The 18,902-nt window shown below is 37.5% G+C and overlaps 3 pseudogenes; 1 reads left to right on the top strand and 2 right to left on the bottom strand.

Moving 5' to 3' along the window:
- Positions 1-15,121: 15,121 nt before the first annotated feature.
- Positions 15,122-15,238, bottom strand: LOC145091016 (5S ribosomal RNA; annotated as a pseudogene).
- A 1,003-nt stretch (positions 15,239-16,241) lies between these two features.
- LOC145091015 (5S ribosomal RNA) lies at positions 16,242-16,358 on the bottom strand (annotated as a pseudogene).
- A 255-nt stretch (positions 16,359-16,613) lies between these two features.
- Positions 16,614-16,731, top strand: LOC145091020 (5S ribosomal RNA; annotated as a pseudogene).
- The last annotated feature ends 2,171 nt before the right edge of the window (positions 16,732-18,902 follow it).

Below are 18,902 nucleotides of genomic sequence, written 5' to 3'. Positions count from 1 at the left end.
TTCGAACATAATTCGATTCCATTCTCATTTTACATATTATTTACAGATAATTTAGATACTTGACATACTATTAAGGATAATTTAGTAATTTACCTTTAAGAGTAGCTTTTAAGCATCTGATAAGCAATTTGCATCTGGTTCAAATTCATGCCATTATGATACTTCCAATCTCGGTGTTCTGTTTGAAAGAACAAACTCAGTTTTTTCTTTAACTTGTCCAATGATTCCTTCTATTTGGAAAGTTCTTCATATATCTTTTTATTGTGAATATATAAGGTGTGTTTATCCTTGTCAACTACAAAGATGTTAGCCAGTTATTAAAAGTATGGAATTGTGGTATGCAGATATGGTGAAAAGTAGAAAACACTAACCTTCTAAAGTAACATCATTGTCATTTACTGTGATATTTTCACTACTTGGATCCTAATTATATACATTAAAAAGATAAGTCTAAAGTAGCATCATTGTAATTTCCTGTGATACATTCATGTTAGCCTAATTATATACATTTATTTAGCAATTTTGAAATTCAAATTTTCAATTTATAGTTGCTGTAAATTTTGAATGTACCTGATACTTTCTTTCACAGCCGTTCTTTGCAATATATTTCATTCTACATTTTGTGGCTATCATTCAAAGAGATAATTCCTACCGATTCAATGAGTAAGTTATTATACATTAATATTTATATTTTCTTAGAAGAATGACGAAATATCAACAATTCATGGCGTAATTTGTTGAATCTTACCATCTTCAGACCCGTGTCACTTTCAATTTGAAAAGTTTGGTCCTAATTAGTAATCGACGCCAATCGTGTGCAAAAGGAGTTTGCTTTAATCTATTTGAAAGATATTCCGTTCATTTCTCTTCTTCTGATACTGGATGTATGTATGGGACTAAGTTATTTTATAATTTTAATTTTTGTTAATATACACAAAAATAAGTATTTGGTATAATGTCACTATTGGTAAATAATTGTTTTGTAATTGATTGTAGACGATCCTTCATATTATTTTCTTGTATTATGAGTAAACAATGTGATTATCTGCCTTCCCAACTTCCAAATTTTGTAAGTGAAGTTAGTTTGCTCTAAGTTAGGAAAACACCCTTATTCTCTCTCTTTTTTTTTTTTTTCTATTTTTTCAATAAATGTAACAATTTTATTATTTATTAATTTTCCTAGGTTTGACACCCGTATATTAAACATGTTTATTAAAAATAAAAGTTTAATATCAAGGTGTAAAGATTAGACGTTTTTTTAAAGAAAATATTTTTACAAAAATACAAACTATATAATTAATAAGTAATTCAATCTATCATTACTAGAAAAACAGTCTTTTATGACGCGCGAACAATGACACGTGCTGTTTTATGATACGCAATAGTGTGTGCCCTAAAAATAATGTCAGCTGTCCAAAAATTAGAAGAATTTAGGGCACGCATTTTTACCCGCCCTAAAATAAGTGTCACATTGAAAAAAAAACACGGAGGGCACATAACATAAGATGTGCGTCCTCTAAGTATGTCGCTTTATATATATTTTTTAATGAAACGCGGGTCTCTTTTTTTGGGGAAATGAAATTCCCAAAACTTTGAAAGGCCCACCATGTTATTCCCTTTTATCCACCGTTCTTCTCTCTAACTCAAATACCCCAAAAAAGGCCCTAATATACTAATCACTCATCTTTTCTCCCTCAGCAAACTCGCACCATCACCAAATCTCTTCGCCATCACGAATTCCTGACTTTTGCTGATTCCAGGAACCAACATCCTCTGCTTCATAACACCGGAATACGTCCTTCAAGCCGCCGGAATCGAGCTCGGATCCAACTACCCTCACCCGATTGTGAAAATATATGAGGCAAAAGCCCGATTACAAGAAGCGCTTACTCAAATGTGGCAGCATGAAGCGTCTTCTCGAGGGATTCTGGAAAACGGGATAGAAGAAGGGCTTGGAGACTCGTCGTAAACTGCTCCGAATGCTTTCCCTCAAGATATGGAGATGGAGATGGACGAGAATACGCTGAGGACAAACCCTACGACCACCACGATCTGTCATTACGAAGACCAATTACGAAGGGCTTGGTGAAGATAGGTCTTATTTGCAGAGGCGTACGTAATCTCATCAATTAATCAACAACTGGAGGCGGCTTTCGCAAACAGGGTAAGTGTTATGATCTGGAGGCGATATTATATGATGAAATCCATGGAGATTATCACATGCTTTAACACTTTTATTTTCCTAGTGTGTATGTGACTGGGATGACAGGAAAATAATGTTTATTAAGGTTGAAAATATACTCAGAAGACAAATCAAGGTTTTGACAATGTTACATTTTTAACCGTTTGGTCTTGTTATGAACTCTAGTCATCTTTATTTTCTGATTTATTGCTTATTTGGTTTCTAATTATATATATATATATATATATATATATATATATATATATATATATATATGGTATATGTTTATGTAGGTTGATGCTCACAAGCAACCTTGGGAACTTGATGAAGGCTCAAGGATTGGTTCAAGAAGTAAGAAAACTTGATGCATATGTTTAGTTATCACATTTCCCTTTGTTCCATTGACACTTACATGAACATGTCATGCATCCCCTTCCTCTAAATAATGCATAGTTTTAACTTTCCAAGAAGTGTTGAAGGTCCAGTTTGGTATTGATTTTTCTAACTCTTATGTGTTTGGTGTTACTTAGTCTTAGACATTTCCTGATCGCTTTCCCACTTTCTCATTTGGACTTTAGTGGCTTACAATACAATGATCCAGGGGCAAAAGTGGACTTAACTTTTGTCTCTCTATATATGTCTTGTATTATTTGGATGAATTTACTCTCATTGTCAATCTTGTTTATTGCAGAAGGCAGTCAAACTTAAGCCAACATTTTCTGATGCCTATTTAAACTTGGGAAATGTATACAAGGTGAATACTCCATTGTTTTTCTGATAATTCTTGGTAGATATTAACACAAGGAGATTTTTTTTCTTTTTAAAATTGTTTTTTCTTTGCATTTTATAGGCTTTGGGAATGGCTACAGAAGCTATTGTATGTTATGAGCGTGCTCTTCAGTCTAAACCAGACTATGCCATGGCTTTTGGTTAGTAATAGTAATAGTATCATGTTTTGTTTCTATCTTTTACATGAACCAACTATTTGACTTTTACTAAGCTGACTTTTACATTGTTCAAGGAATTTGACTAGCATATATTATGAGCAAGGTAACTTGGAGATGGCAATTAACCATTATAAGCAGGCTATAGGTCGTGATGCTGGATTTTTGGGGGCATATAATAATCTCGGGAGTTTTTCATTCTCTTCTATAATCAATTTTTTGTGTGTTCATGCTTTTGACAATAAACTTTTCACTAGGGAAATGCACTTAAGGATGTTGGAAAGGTTGTTATTTTTGCATTTAGGTGTGCTAAAAAGAGTTGATTGATGATTGAACAAACAGGGGAATTATGTGGATGTTATTTTCTTTTTATCTTTTTTTTTTAATTTTTTTTAAATCTCATTTTTACTAAATGCTTAAATGTTAAATTTGATTGGTATCTTACAGTTTGTCTTCCATACTCGGTTTCCTCATATTTTCTTTTTATCTCTCTTTGTGAATGATTACAAGCAGGTAAAGGTGTAAATGAAGTTTGATTAATTTGTTTTTGTTAATGGTTGGGTGCAGAAAAACCTTGATGTGATGGATGTAAACTGTCAGCCTAAGCGTTCACCTTACGGATTGCCTGAAAACAAGTTCATATTTGCTTGTTTTAATCAGCTTTACAAGATGGATCCTGAAATTTTTATCACTTGGTAACATTCAAGATATAATCTCAACTTTTGTTGACACACATTATATATTATAGTAACATTGACATAATGTTTGTTGTTTGTTTGTTTGAGGTGCAATATTTTAAAGCGTGTTCCCAATAGTGCCCTTTGGCTTCTCAGGTTCCCAGCTGCTGGTGAAATGAGACTTCGTGCCTATATGTCATTTTTAATCCTCTTATTATATCAAAATATACCAGTTATAATCCTTTTTCTTACATGTTTTTGGGTATTGTGTAGATGCTGCTGCACAGGGTGTGCAACTAGACCATATTATTTTCACTGATGTTGCTATGAAGAACGAACACATCAAAATTTGTTACATAGTGTTATTATTGGTAAAGAAATCTTGCTATTTCTAGCAATGTGACCTTAAAAATTCTTGTAAATAAACATTACGATTTACCCTTTTACACATTTCACAGTTATGTGCATGGATGTCCTCTATTGGAAAGCTCAAGTGCAGTTAAAACCCAATAAGCTGCAGAAAAGACAGCAGCTGCCCTTGGCATTTAACTTTCTTAGTGTAGATGAGGTAAAATAGTTTTTTTTCATCTTTTTCCTTCTTGCACATTTTTCCCTAATTATCAAGAAATAACTTGATGTATCATTTATACTGTTATTATTTGCACATTAGTTAAATTTTTATTGTTGTTATTTATACATTAGTTAGATTTTTATTGATGTGTGTTTTCTTTTACAATTCAAGAGCTTCAGACAACAGTAAAAGTAATTCAAGTAACAGTGAAGTTGTGATCAATGGACATGATAGGAGTGCTCTACCCACTGTCACACAAGCTGTTCCTGGTTCTAGGTATGTATAGGGATAACATATTAATTTTCTATGTATGGAGATTTTTTTACCATTTTTTTATTTTATAAATAGTATTATTCAAAAATCTGGATCTTGCACTAGAAGTGTTGAGTGATGGTCTTGATAAAGAAGAGTAGCTTCTCACACTGCCTTTACCAGAGTGTTGGGTGGTAAGATAGATTCTTTTATTATTATTGTCATTAAATTATTATTATTGATTATTATTATTATTATTATTATTATTATTATTATTATTATTATTATGTTTGGTGACTAATTTAATTTTAAATATTAGGTTTCAAAACTGCATGTGCTTATTGATGCGGTGACAACAAGACCAAGTTATGACAAATATTTCTATAATGATGTTGCACGGGAAATATACGAGTTCTTTTGGGGTGAATTTTCTGATTGGTATGTGTTTTTGATACTAATACCATATGTTCAGATTTTTTTTGTATTGTCTTTTTTATTTTTGTATTGCCTTTTAGTTACTTATTGTAGAAACCAAACAAGGTACTAATACCATATGTTCCTGATTGATTGTTTTCCTTTTGTGTGAATGCAGTCAGTTTCTCCAGAATTAGTAGTGTCGTGACTTAGAGCTTGTTGTTCCTAAAACTTATTCTACAAGTATAATAATAATATTATATTATATATGTTTTGAATGATGAGTAATATAATTTATTAATTATACATACATGTTTATCTATCTGGTTAGTCATCTTCTTCTTGAAATATCTGGTTAGTCAGTCTCTAGATATGTATAGAAAGAATTTTTTTAATATGTACAAGGATAAAAGTGTAATTGTTTGGTTGGTTTTCTTTTCTGATTTGAACAGCTAGACACTCTCTTGTATATATATATATGATTTGAATTGTTTTGCATCAAAGTTATCTTTCACTTTATAATTTATATTGATTGATACAAAATCATGTATTTCAGGGTGGATTCGTGGGAAGGATCCATCAAGAGTTGTACACTATGAATATTGGGAAGCAATCAATAGCACATTTGGTCTGCAAGGAGGGTTTATTTGGGATTGGGTTGACCAGGTTTGAAACTCATCTCTTAAATTTTATAAAATTGTAAATGTGGTGCAAGGGTAGTTCTAAATATTTGCATCTGGTTTCAGGGGTTACTCAAGGAAAATGCAAATGGTAGCAAATACTGGGCATATGGAGGTGACTTTGGAGATACACCAAATGACTTAAATTTCTGCTTAAATGGTCTCATATGGTCTGATTGGACTCCTCATCCTGCTCTAAATGGTGATTAGTATAATTTTTTTTCTTAGTATTTAGGTTTTTGTTTAGTTATTTCCAACAAAAATGTTTCCAGTTGTGCTTTCTATATAGCAAATGTTAACCTTGGCCTTTGTGTTTTTTGTTCATAGATTACAAACACCAATTTCTTTCAAACAACAAAAGATATAGAGTTTAATTGGGTGATTGAAGGTGATGGATGCAAAAGTAAACACACAGAGAGTTGTTGGCACATAGTAAGCTAGATGATGCAATTGTATATAAATGAGTTCATTTTTTTATAACACTTACTCACTTTTGGAATAATTATTTGTATTTTGACATATTAGTAAAATGAATTATCTTTGTTATTTATGGTATTTTATTTTGTATTATGAGATTTTTAATGTATTATTTAATTTGAAAATAAGTAAATCTATAAATAATATTTTTTTTTAAACATTTAAAATTATGATACGCAAAAATGTGTGTCATCTTCATTTATAAATGGCCTTTCTTGACAGGGGCTTACTTGATACGTATTGTGTGTCATTAACACACACGTCGTAAGGTTACGACACACGAATGCGTGTCGTCTTCCTTTATGACGGGGCCTTCCTTGATACGCATTGCGTGTCGTAAACGCGCGTCGTAATTGTGCGTCGTAAATGAGCGTCGTCTATAGACGACGCGCAAAAGCGCATCGTCTCTCTTTATGTCAGGGCCTTCCTTGACGCGCATTTGCGCGTCGTCTGAGTCTTTTACGACGCGCAATGAGCGTCGTAAAAGGCTGTTTTTCTAGTAGTGTATACTAATAAAAAAAAAACTATTTGTATATTTTAAACTAAGTGTGAGACCAGTGTACTATAAATGTTTATTAAAAACAAAAGTTTAATATCAAGGTGCAGAGATTAAACATTTTTTAAAGAAAATAATTTTACATAAATACAAACTATATAATTAATAAGTAAGTAATTCAATCAATACTAATAAAAAAACTATTGATATATTTTAAATAATGATGCTGAAAATTAAAGTTGTAAATATTAAACATTTTTCAAAGTAAACGCTTGAAATAAATACAAACGGAATAATGAATAAGTAGGTAATTAAATCTCTACCAATAAAAAAAATAGTGACATATTGTAAATAGTTGTTATGAATCAAAATTTCCAAATACTTTTTTGAATCATAAATTAAAAAAAAAACGGGATTATAGTGGACTTCTTAAATTAAATGTAGAAGTAGATTAGTAATGTGTATGCTAATATCCACATGATATATTTGGGTTGACATTTAGATTGTTACATGCAGCATATATATACTTGATGACGGAGTTTAATTGTTGCTACTGAATTTAGAAGGCATTGAGAAAAATATAAACGAAGTAAGTTGTACAATACATATAAATATTTGTAGCTTAACGTATATATTAAGAAAAAAAAGATAAAATAAACATAGTGATATCATCACAAATGATGTATAACAGATTTATTAAATTAAAAATAAAAATATATTCAAAGCAATGATGATCATTACGACCATTAGGCATGTAATAATAACAATAGTTAATACAAATATGTATTGGTTATATTGTAAAAGTTCTACACAAAAGTAATTAATCAATAAACTTAACGTCAATGTATACTATAAAACATATGGAATAAAAGTAAAATAAATTTCATGATAGAAAAAGAAATATTGTTTGGCGTAGTGGACATATAACTAGATCTTCTGTTATCCAAATATAATTTTCTAAATTTTCTTTTACCGTAAGCATTGTTAGCTAATGGACTTGTAATACTAAAATTAAAAGTAGATTGAAAACTTTTATGCTGATATCCACATGATATATTTGGATGCACATTTTCATTGTCACCGACAACATACGTAGAATTATTTGAAAATATTAATTGTCGTTGTAGATGATTACTTATAGTTGTAACATCCAAAAATTTCAGAAAATTTAAACTTTTCAAAACAACCCATTAATTAAAAAAAAGCTTTTACAAAAAACATTGATTCCCAAAACATGATTTAAAATCAGACTCTCCAAAGATCCAATCTGTTGTAAAACCAAGGATGTGTACGGTCATGCATTCGTCTTGCCACGAATCATCTGAAGAACCTGAAACCATAAAAACTGTAAGCACAAAGCTTAGTGAGATCCCCCAAAGTACCAACACACATACAAGTAACATATATAAATAACAGCATATTATGGGTCCAATCAACCATCAGGTTGGAATACCCCAGACCCTCGATCATCAGGTTGGAATGCCAACACACTATAGGTCCAATCAACCATCAGGTTGGAATGCCAACACACTATGGGTCCAATCAACCATCAGGATGGAATACCCTAGGCCCAATCAACAACATGTTGGGATGCCAATATACAATGGGTCCAGTCATCCTTGGGATGGAATACCCTCAAGCCCATTCAACCATCGGATTGGCATGCCCCGGCCTAATGGCTTACGCATAAAGCAGAGAAGCCTCAGCCACCAATCAAACATGTTCAAGCATAACAGATTATCATATCATAATCTATAGCCAGTCAAAACAGATCTACATATCACTAAGCATTGCAACATCCTATCTACCAGGTTAGCGATCTAACAGGTCATAACATCACAACAACATCCTATCTACCAGGATACTGATCTAACAGATCATAACAGTGCAGTAGCATGCATAACAGGATATCAATCCAATGGGTCGACATTGGTGCCTTCGACCCACAAGTACACTGAGGACAACTCACCTCGACAGCGGAACCCACGAATAATCTTTGACTGCATATCTGCTGGAAACCCCATGCTTTCAAACAAAAAACACCCAATTAACAATTGAGTTTCAAACCAAATCCATAAATCCATAAACAGTCCAACTAATTAGGCTCACTAATAGCCCAAGCCCATTTGGCCCAAATCCGTCAATCCTAGGCCCAGCAAGGCAAGCCCAAACAAGAGTCGAAGACTCTAAGATTCCTCTGCTTAATAAGCCCAACAACAAAGCCCAAACCCAAGTCCAAATCCCAAAGCATGAACAAGCCCAAAAGTCCACAACTAAACGTACGTGGGGCGTATCCCCTAGGTATGCTCAGCGTACTCAATGATTTTGGACGAGATCTCAGACCAATATGCGAGGCGTACTTGCATTTACGCTGGGCGTACTTGCAAATTTTCCAAAACATTAACCATGACTTAATCCCTTAAGTACTTTGCAACCAAACCTCATAAGACCTTCAGTATAAGTTCTTAATTGATAAAGTTGGCAACTTTATCAGTTTGCATATCTTAATGGGACCCAAATTCCAAATATAACCATTAAGACCCACATTAAGTACCTTAACACATGCATGGTCCATTCTTAAACATCAAGCAATCATTTTTACGAACTTATAAACTTAGAAAGGGCAAGATCTAGCAATCTTAGCTCCTAGAGTGGCTCAAACTCACAAGGAGGACTCAAAACTCCAAAATAAGAACAAATATAGTGTTAAACCCATAAATAATAACAAAAACCAAAAGGTATGAACTTGATACCTTAAATGAGCTTGAAATGAAGCCAAGAGTCTGGATCTATAAGTCTTCCTTTGAACCACAAGCTAGCACGAAACATCTTTTCCTTGTAAATGAGCAAAAGCACACCATAATGCACACTTAGATCTCACAAACACTCAATGAGATGTTAGGGTTTTCGAAATGAGCCTAGAGGTCAGTGGAGGCTGAGAAATGAAAGAAACTTGACCTGATAAGGATGTTTAAATAGTGCAAAGCCCTAAAAATTAGGGTTTGGCACTCTGCCAGTTACGTTGGGCATACGAGACCAAAAACGTGCCTGACTTCCTTGTATGCATGGGACCAACTTGCAAACCTTTTTCCAATAAGGGCCATATCTACCAATTATTCAAACTGCCATAAGTCCTTCGTCTTAGGTCCGTTTCCAACGAACCTTATATCCATGGAAAGCTGGCGAGATGCCATACACTTATAACAACACACCATAGCCTTAAAACTTTCTGAATAAGAACACAAGTTCATAAAGGCCCGAACTACGAAACTATGATTATACCCTTAGGATCTGAAACACAATCGAACTATTGGATCACATAAACCATAACACCCACACCTAAAAAGGGCCAAATCCTATCTTCCCCAAGCCCCTAAGCCTCATGACAACTGATGATTGGGCCACAACCCCAAATAATGAAACAATCTGAAACCAAGTGTTACAACTCTCCCCTACTTAAATTAGATTCCATCCTCGAAATTGCTCCTTACTAACACTCAGAGCATACCAAACAACCCGAGGAACGTAATCGAAAATCTTGAGCATATAACGTCCTTCCCAAAGCAACCGAACCCAACCCTGGCAGAACTCTTTGACCCAACGAAGACGAGTCCATAAACCCATGCATAAAACCACATCTACCTTCCCGAAACCTGAAGTATCAAGTTGGTCTGACCCCCAGACAGACCGCCCACACTGAACCATTACCATGCCAATTCCACCTTGAATACCAGACCAAAGAGAACACTTCCTACTTTGATTATTTGGATGCTACCACTAGGAACAAAGTCACTGACCATTAACAGCTACAGAACGCTTATACTTGGCTGAAGGCCCAGATACTCCTTCAAGTATAAGATTCATCCCTACGATGGTTAGACTCAAATGAGAGCTGCGCAACAGGGTCAAATCAATTACTCTGAGATTATTTAATCCAAACTACAAGTGACTTAGCATTTCCCGAACAACAAGCTACTCCATACATACGAACCCCAAATCACTAATACTGCATGAAACATCGTCCTGCCTCCTAGTTGCTTTCCAAAAGTAGGTGAGACCTCCCTGGTCCCAACTTGTCTGAAATACCATATTCCTACCTGGTTGCTGAGTCAAAAGGAACACACACGCAGTCGCCCCGTGCGACTTCCGAAAGAAAGCCTCAACTGGAAATAATTATCCAAACCAACTCGCCACCATATCCCATACTAAAATGAATGCTACCTGACCAAATTTAGTCACATACCATACACCGTCTCCAATCGACCTGCTATTTCCTGATTCCCAAACATGTTGTGCCCCCCCCCCCCCCCCCCACCGTCTTACAAACTGACCCAACCTAGTCTAAACCATCTGAAGAACTCTGTGACCAAACACAGATTTGCCTCACCCTCACCACGACATAGGTATCGATGAATGCTACGAGCCACCCTGCAGTCTTACAACACTTCTACCTTGCCATAATCATCGTCCATGGTCCTATCACTCATATGTCAATCCAAACACATTCGAAATCAAGCACACATTTGAACAAGCACCCAAGCTGAACTCGAGCCATGATTGGAATGCTCTCGATAACACACCGAACTTGTCACCATTTCATCGATCGCCCATCACTCCGAGCCAAAAGATACTCACCTTATTCCATTGCCTTGAATAACCAACTCCCTTACAGCACCAACTAAACACCACAAAGCTGCTACTAAAGCCGAACCTTACGAAAACAAGGTCGCACACGACCCGCGGATTGAATAACGGTTGCACTCTAGGTCCAACTCGAAGGTTATAACTCAAAAGAACCATACACATAATTCGAACCAAGGGCTCTAGTGCTATGTTGCCCAGCTCACCTCAATCAATAACGGAAAACTCCCCCCCCCCCCCCGATCAGTCGAAATAAGATCTCGTACTAGGTTGAGATTAAACGGATTCCACCAGTAGTGGAACTGGCTCGAGAAGACTTCCACGGTGATCCTGACGGTTGCCAAAACCTGAGCCTTCTATGGACCAAGTTTCCACTCCACCATTGACGGAAAACATATCTGAATACTAAAGGAACATAGTACATACTAAACTAGATGACAGATTAGCATGAAAATGAATCTCGGCTGACATAAATATACTTTCAAGTGAACCTCCGTTGAATGATAAACCCCACGACCAGTGGTTAAGGACACATTGACACTTAATTCAGAGAATCAAGACTCACAAGGAACTAAACATACCCACTTCTGGAAAAGATCCATCGATAAACATTTACCTAACTAATTCGAAAATAACAATCAAAACAATGAATTGGCAAATCCCTCAATGGCTAAAATACTCAATCCTAAGAATCCCGGTTCTCCCCCACTTAGGGCTCGAACTACCACGCAGGCACGCACTGGCGTTGAAACCAAATTATAACTTAAACCAACATAACCGGGTAATACCCTTTCTTGATGGGTTTTGAGCACTATAATAATCCTATGGTGCACATGCAACCCTAATGCTTTGGACAGGTTTTCTCAAATTATACATGCAATATTAAATTATCCAAAACATGAACCATAACTATCATACAATTTTTCGAGAATTGCAACATAAAACAAGTTAGATGAATACCTCTTTGTTGTAGCTTGTTATCCTTGACCTTCAAGAGGTTAGTACCTTAAATACGATACTTGTAATAAGTCACAAGCACCAAGAGAAATGGAGGATTATTAGAGAGAGGCTAGGAGGCACTAAAAATCGGCTAGGGTTTCTTCCTATGAAGCATTGGCCAATTATGGGAGTGCTAGAGGTTCTATTTACAGTGTAGGATCCTTAGGGTTTTAACTAGGAAACCCTAACTCACTTGCTTAGGCCTTAAGCAATCCAATAACCCTTGTGATAGGGCCTTGGACGAAATCTTCATGGACCCTCACATAGATTTCGTCCATCCCTAATCAATATGGATCATTGGCCCAACCTATAAGTATTACTGATTTACCTAATCAGTCCCCGTTGATTTAATCAGTCTCTTTTGATCACTAAATTAATTCCAAATTAATTCTTTTATCAATACTAATTAACTAATATGATTTCTCAATTAATATATTATTCTTATAATATATTAATAAATCATAATTAACCTCTTTCTTAAATATCCATCCTATCAAATTGCTATGGTGAAGGCAACCCAAAACGATCATGCTACCATCAGGTCAAGTAAAAACCAATTATAGTTATGGGCATAGACACCTAATCCAACAATCTTCCACTTGGATAGGTCTAATAACTATAACTGCCAATGCAACTTCAAAATCCGATTAACAATCGTAGCTCTCAAAAGTCATGGTCGAACTCTGACCTAGCCAATGACGCGCCCTTTAGATAAGGGATCATATAATCCTCTGTTCTTCAAGATATCGTGTGGACAAAGACATGGAATGGAGTCATACTTATTGTCAAACTATTTGTTTCCCGATTTCTGATTTGTTTGACATAGAACTTAAGTGAACACATCAATTCAGTCCAGACCGGGCCCGGTAAATAAGTCAACACAAAATCATCGAGGGGCCCAAGATATCGCTTTTAATCCTCTTCGGATAAAAGGAACAGATAAACTTTGACTTATATCCTTATACTAACTACTTGTTAAATTATACACAACAATACGTTTTATAACATCAAGTTACTGATGTGTTTTCGTACTATCAATGTACAACCAACTCGTAATCAACAACTCATATATCTTGGTTTAAAGATTATACGATATTATCATCTCACAAATCACTCATGAAAAATTCCATGAAGTGATCCATGTGAGCGTGGGTTTAATACAATACTCAAATCTTATTTCAAGAGCACTCATGAATGTTGTAGCAAACTTTTGCTATCTCTAAACACCTTAGATAATCTACAAGCCAGTTCATGACAGTCTTTCCTCAGTACCTACTTCCAAGGTATGATCGACTGTGGATAATTTTGAACAATCTTATTATTCTGAAAGTCAAAACATGCAAAATGAAACAATAGTAAACAATTGACACAAGATAGTAAATTTACTCATAAATAAAACTCCTTTATTTAATCATCAAATGTCAATTACATTTTATCTATTACAAGTTTCTAAATATCTATCTAATTAATAAAACTAGTATCGTCCTTCAGCCCAACACTCTTAGCATGCTGCAAGTGCTTAACCCTGCTTAGTCCCTTCGTAAGGGATCCGCTGAGTTCTCCTTTGACGATACCCTCTTCACTACAAGGAGTCCTTCTTCTACTTAATGTCTCATGAAGTGATATTTCCTGTCGATATGCATGGATCTACCATGATCCGTCGGTTCCTTGGTTAAGGCGACCGTACCCTCATTATCAAGAAAATCTCCATATGTTCCTTTATGGCAGGGACAACTCCAAGGTCTCCACTAAAGTTCTTTAGCCATATTGCCTCCTTCGACGCTTCGCTTGCTGCTATGTACTCTGATTCGCATGTTGAATCAGCCACAGTCTCCTGCTTGGAACTTTTCCATGTTACCGATCCTCCATTTAGGGTAAATACCCAGCCTAACTAAGAGAGGAAATTATCTCGATCAGTCGGAAAGCTGGCGTCACTATACCCTGTCACTCTTAAGTCATCATTCCCACCAAGGGTAAGGATCCAGTTCTTAGTCCTTCGTAAGTACTTAAAAATGTGCTTTACTACAATCCAGTGAGCTCTACCAGGGTTCCCTTGATATCGACTAACCATGCTTATAGCAAAAGCCATATCAGGGCGATTACACTTCATAGCATACATGATCGAGCCAATGGTGGAAGCATAAGGTACTCGACTCATTTATCTTATCTCAGCATCGGTACTAAGACTCTGAGTCTTACTCAATTTCGTATTTCTCTGGATAGGTAATTCTCCTTTCTTGGAATTCTTCATGATGAAACGTTTCAACACCTTGTCCAAGTAAGTACTTTGACTAAGTCCTATTAGTCTTTTACTCCTATTTCTCAAAATCCTTTGCCCATAATGTAAAGAGCTTCTCCGAGGTCCTTCGTAGAGAAACACTTCCCAAGCCAGGACTTAACCTCCTGTAGGGTTAGGATGTCGTTTCCTATGAGCAATATACCGTCCACATACAATATGAGGAAGCTAACTATACTCCTACTAGCTTTGACATATACGCATGACTCATCCTTGCTTCTCGAAAAACCAAACTCTTTGACTTTCTCATCAAAACAAAGATTTCATATGCGAGATTCTTGTTCTAATCCGTAGATGGATTTCTCAAGCTTGCATACTCTATTCAGGTAGTTTTCATCCACAAAACCCTCTGGATTATTCATGTAAACATCCTCAGCCAACTTTCCATTGACGAAAACGGTTTTGATGTCCATATGCCATATTTCATAATCATGAAATGAAGCTATGTGTAACATCCCCCTCTGGCACGTATCATAATATTGTCCGCTTTGGGCCACTCGGCACGAGGACTTCCCAGGGGGTCACCCATCCTGGTACTACTCTCGCCCGAGCACGCTTAACTGCAGAGTTCTTATGGGATCTGCTGCCCTCACGGCTTTAAACGCGTTGTGATAGGGAAGGTATCCACACCCCTTATAAGGAATGCTTAGTTCTCTTTCCCAGCCGATGTGGGATCAGATCTAACCCACTTTCACCCCCCCATTATAGGGTTCGACGTCCCCGTCGAACACATCGACCCGTGCCCTGGCTCTGATACCATTTGTAACATCCCCCTCTGGCACGTATCACAATATTGTCCGCTTTGGGCCACTTGGCACGAGGACTTCCCAGGGGGTCACCCATCCTGGTACTACTCCCGCCTGAGCACGCTTAACTGCAGAGTTCATATGGGATCTGCTGCCCTCACGGCTTTAAAACGCGTTGTGATAGGGAAGGTATCCACACCCCTTATAAGGAATGCTTAGTTCTCCTTCCCAGTCGATGTGTGATCAGATCTAACCCACTTTTGTAACACCCCCCTCTGGCACGTATCACAATATTTTCCGCTTTGGGCCACTCGGCACGAGGACTTCCTAGGAGGTCACCCATCCTGGTACTACTCTCGCCCGAGCACGCTTAACTGCAGAGTTCTTATGGGATCTGCTGCCCTCACGGCTTTAAAACGCGTTGTGATAGGGAAGGTATCCACACCCCTTATAAGGAATGCTTAGTTCTCCTTCCCAGTCGATGTGTGATCAGATCTAACCCACTTTTGTAACACCCCCCTCTGGCACGTATCACAATATTTTCCGCTTTGGGCCACTCGGCACGAGGACTTCCTAGGAGGTCACCCATCCTGGTACTACTCTCGCCCGAGCACGCTTAACTGCAGAGTTCTTATGGGATCTGCTGCCCTCGCGGCTTTAAAACGCGTTGTGATAGGGAAGGTATCCACACCCCTTATAAGGAATGCTTAGTTCTCCTTCCCAGTCGATGTGGGATCAGATCTAACCCACTTTCACCCCCCATTATAGGGTTCGACGTCCCCGTCGAACACATCGACCCGTGCCCTGGCTCTGATACCATTTGTAACATCCCCCTCTGGCACGTATCACAATATTGTCCGCTTTGGGCCACTCGGCACGAGGACTTCCCAAGGGGTCACCCATCCTGGTACTACTCCCGCCCAAGCACGCTTAACTGCAGAGTTCTTATGGGATCTGCTGCCCTCACAGCTTTAAACGCGTTGTGATAGGGAAGGTATCCACACCCCTTATAAGGAATGCTTAGTTCTCCTTCCCAGCCGATGTGGGATACCTTATATTGTGATACGTGCCGGAGGGGGATGTTACAAATGGTATCAGAGCCAGGGCACGGGTCGATGTGTTCGACGGGGACGTCGAACCCTATAATGGGGGGTGAAAGTGGGTTAGATCTGATCCCACATCGACTGGGAAGGAGAACTAAGCATTCCTTATAAAGGGTGTGGATACCTTCCCTATCACAACGCGTTTTAAAGCCGCGAGGGCAGCAGATCCCATAAGAACTCTGCAGTTAAGCGTGCTCGGGCGGGAGTAGTACCAGGATGGGTGACCCCCTGGGAAGTCCTCGTGCCGAGTGGCCCAAAGCGGACAATATTGTGATACGTGCCAGAGGGGGATGTTACACTAAAGGGGGATGTTACACTATGGCCAACATAACCATTATAGATTTGATTTTGGCCACGGGTGAGAAGGTCTCATCATAGTTAACCCCAAGGGTTTGAGTAAAGCCCTTAGCAACCAATCATGCCTTGAACGTATGCACTTTCCCATCCATGTCAGCCTTCTTCTTAAAGATCCACTTACACCCAACCATCTTATGACCCGATACATTGTCAAACAAGTTCCAAACTTGATTTTCACACATGGACTGAATCTTGTTGTTCATTGGCTCTTTCCACTTTATAGACTCCGGGTGTAACGCTCGTAGATCAGGGCTAGTCAATTTAGACACAATGAGCATCAAAAATGACTTTTTGATAGAAGATTATTTAGAATGAATAATCTTAACGAATTTGTAGTGGTCGTGACAAGGATTCCAGATATATAAGGAATGCCGAAATCCGAGTTATAATGAAGAAGTTATGACCTGTCGAAGTTTCGTGACAAAACCAGCACGACACAGCGTGACGTAAATAGTGAATTTATGATAGAGTGATATTTGGCCTTAGAAATCTAAATGAAAGTCGTAGAATACATTAAACCAAGATCGTACATAAAAATAACATCTAAATCTGACTTCGTATGAGGAAGTTATGAATTTCCGAAGTTTCAGCTTAGCAGTATGCAACCCGAAGTTCGGATTTGAGATCGAGTGATTTCTAGTCGAAACAGTCTAAACGAGAATCGAAGATCTCGTTGATATTAGTGCAACTGTAAAAAGACAGACGAAAACGGACGTCAGATGAAAAAGTTATGAATTTCTAACAGAGTTTTCCTGTCCCGACCTACTAAAAATAATATAATAATAATAAAATCAAAATTAGCCGACGGAGTCTACACGAGAGTTGTAGATCATAATCTCACCTACGCGTGGATATAAAGAACGTCGAAAATGGAGATCGTATGCGAGAGTTATGATTTTCTGAAGTTCGAGGCACGCATCCCAAAGGTGGAACGCCAGTCAAATGGATAAGAGATAAGACGGAACCCCGCTCCTAGGCACCTCGTTCGAAGGGAACGCCCTGCGTTCGTGTGACAACCCGATATTTTTCAAACTAATGTAACATTGAAAAAGTCAAATGTAATGAACTATTTAGAATCAAAGAAATCCGCATCAAAAATGAAGTGTTCAAAAATCTAAATTGGGATGCATAAAGTGTTAGATATCGTGCCAAGGTTTCCAAAAATATAAAGAACACTCAAATCCGAGCTTTAACGAAAAAGTTATGACCAATCGAAAGTCCATGACTCACCCAGTAAAACACTGATAAACATAAAAAGTGAAACTTCAATAAAATTCTTTTTAGCCCTAGACACCTAAACGAAAGTCATAGATTACGTTAAATCGTGAGCATGCATAAAAAGAACGCCCAAATCTTATTTCGTATGAAGAAGTTACGATTTTTTTAAGTTTCGGAACAGCAGTAGACAGCTAAAAACTCGGAATAGAAATCGAACTATTTTTAGCTGACGCAACTTAAACGAGAGTTTAAGGTCTCTACAATAGTAGTACAATGGTAAAAAGACAGACGAACACGGACATCAGATAAAGAAGTTATGGATTTTTAACGAAATTATCCTGTCCCAGCCTATTTAAAATAAAATATTAAAAATTAAAGTCAAAATTAGCCGACGAAGTCTAAATTAAAGTTGTAGAGTATATTCTCACCTACGCGTGGATATAAAGAACGTCAAAAACGGAGCTCGTATGCGAAAGTTACGCATTTTTGAAGTTTTTGGCACACACTTCGAGGCTTATCCGAAGGAGTACGTCCAGCGTACTTCGGAGTACGCCCAGCGTACGTAGTGTACGGACTCGGATCGGCCACGTCGCCCCTGTGCCCTCTACGACATCCCATCCGAAGACAGGGTCTGGAGACGTCATCGTTGGCGTGCGCCTCGCGTACGAAGGCTACGCCCAGCGTACTTCGGAGTACGCCCAGCGTATGAGGCCTAGCAACCCACCTATAAATACCTTGCAAGACCTCCGATTTTCCTTGCTCATTTCTCTCTTCTCTCTCACATTTACTCCCTGTTTAGCATCCCGAGACGACCCCGACACCCCAGTTTCATATCCCAGCCCCGACGAA

This window comes from Lactuca serriola, chromosome 2, assembly GCF_051521515.1.
Source record: "Lactuca serriola cultivar US96UC23 chromosome 2, Lser_US96UC23_V15, whole genome shotgun sequence".
NCBI lineage: Eukaryota > Viridiplantae > Streptophyta > Magnoliopsida > Asterales > Asteraceae > Lactuca > Lactuca serriola.
This window is presented reverse-complemented; position numbering and strand designations above follow the sequence as displayed.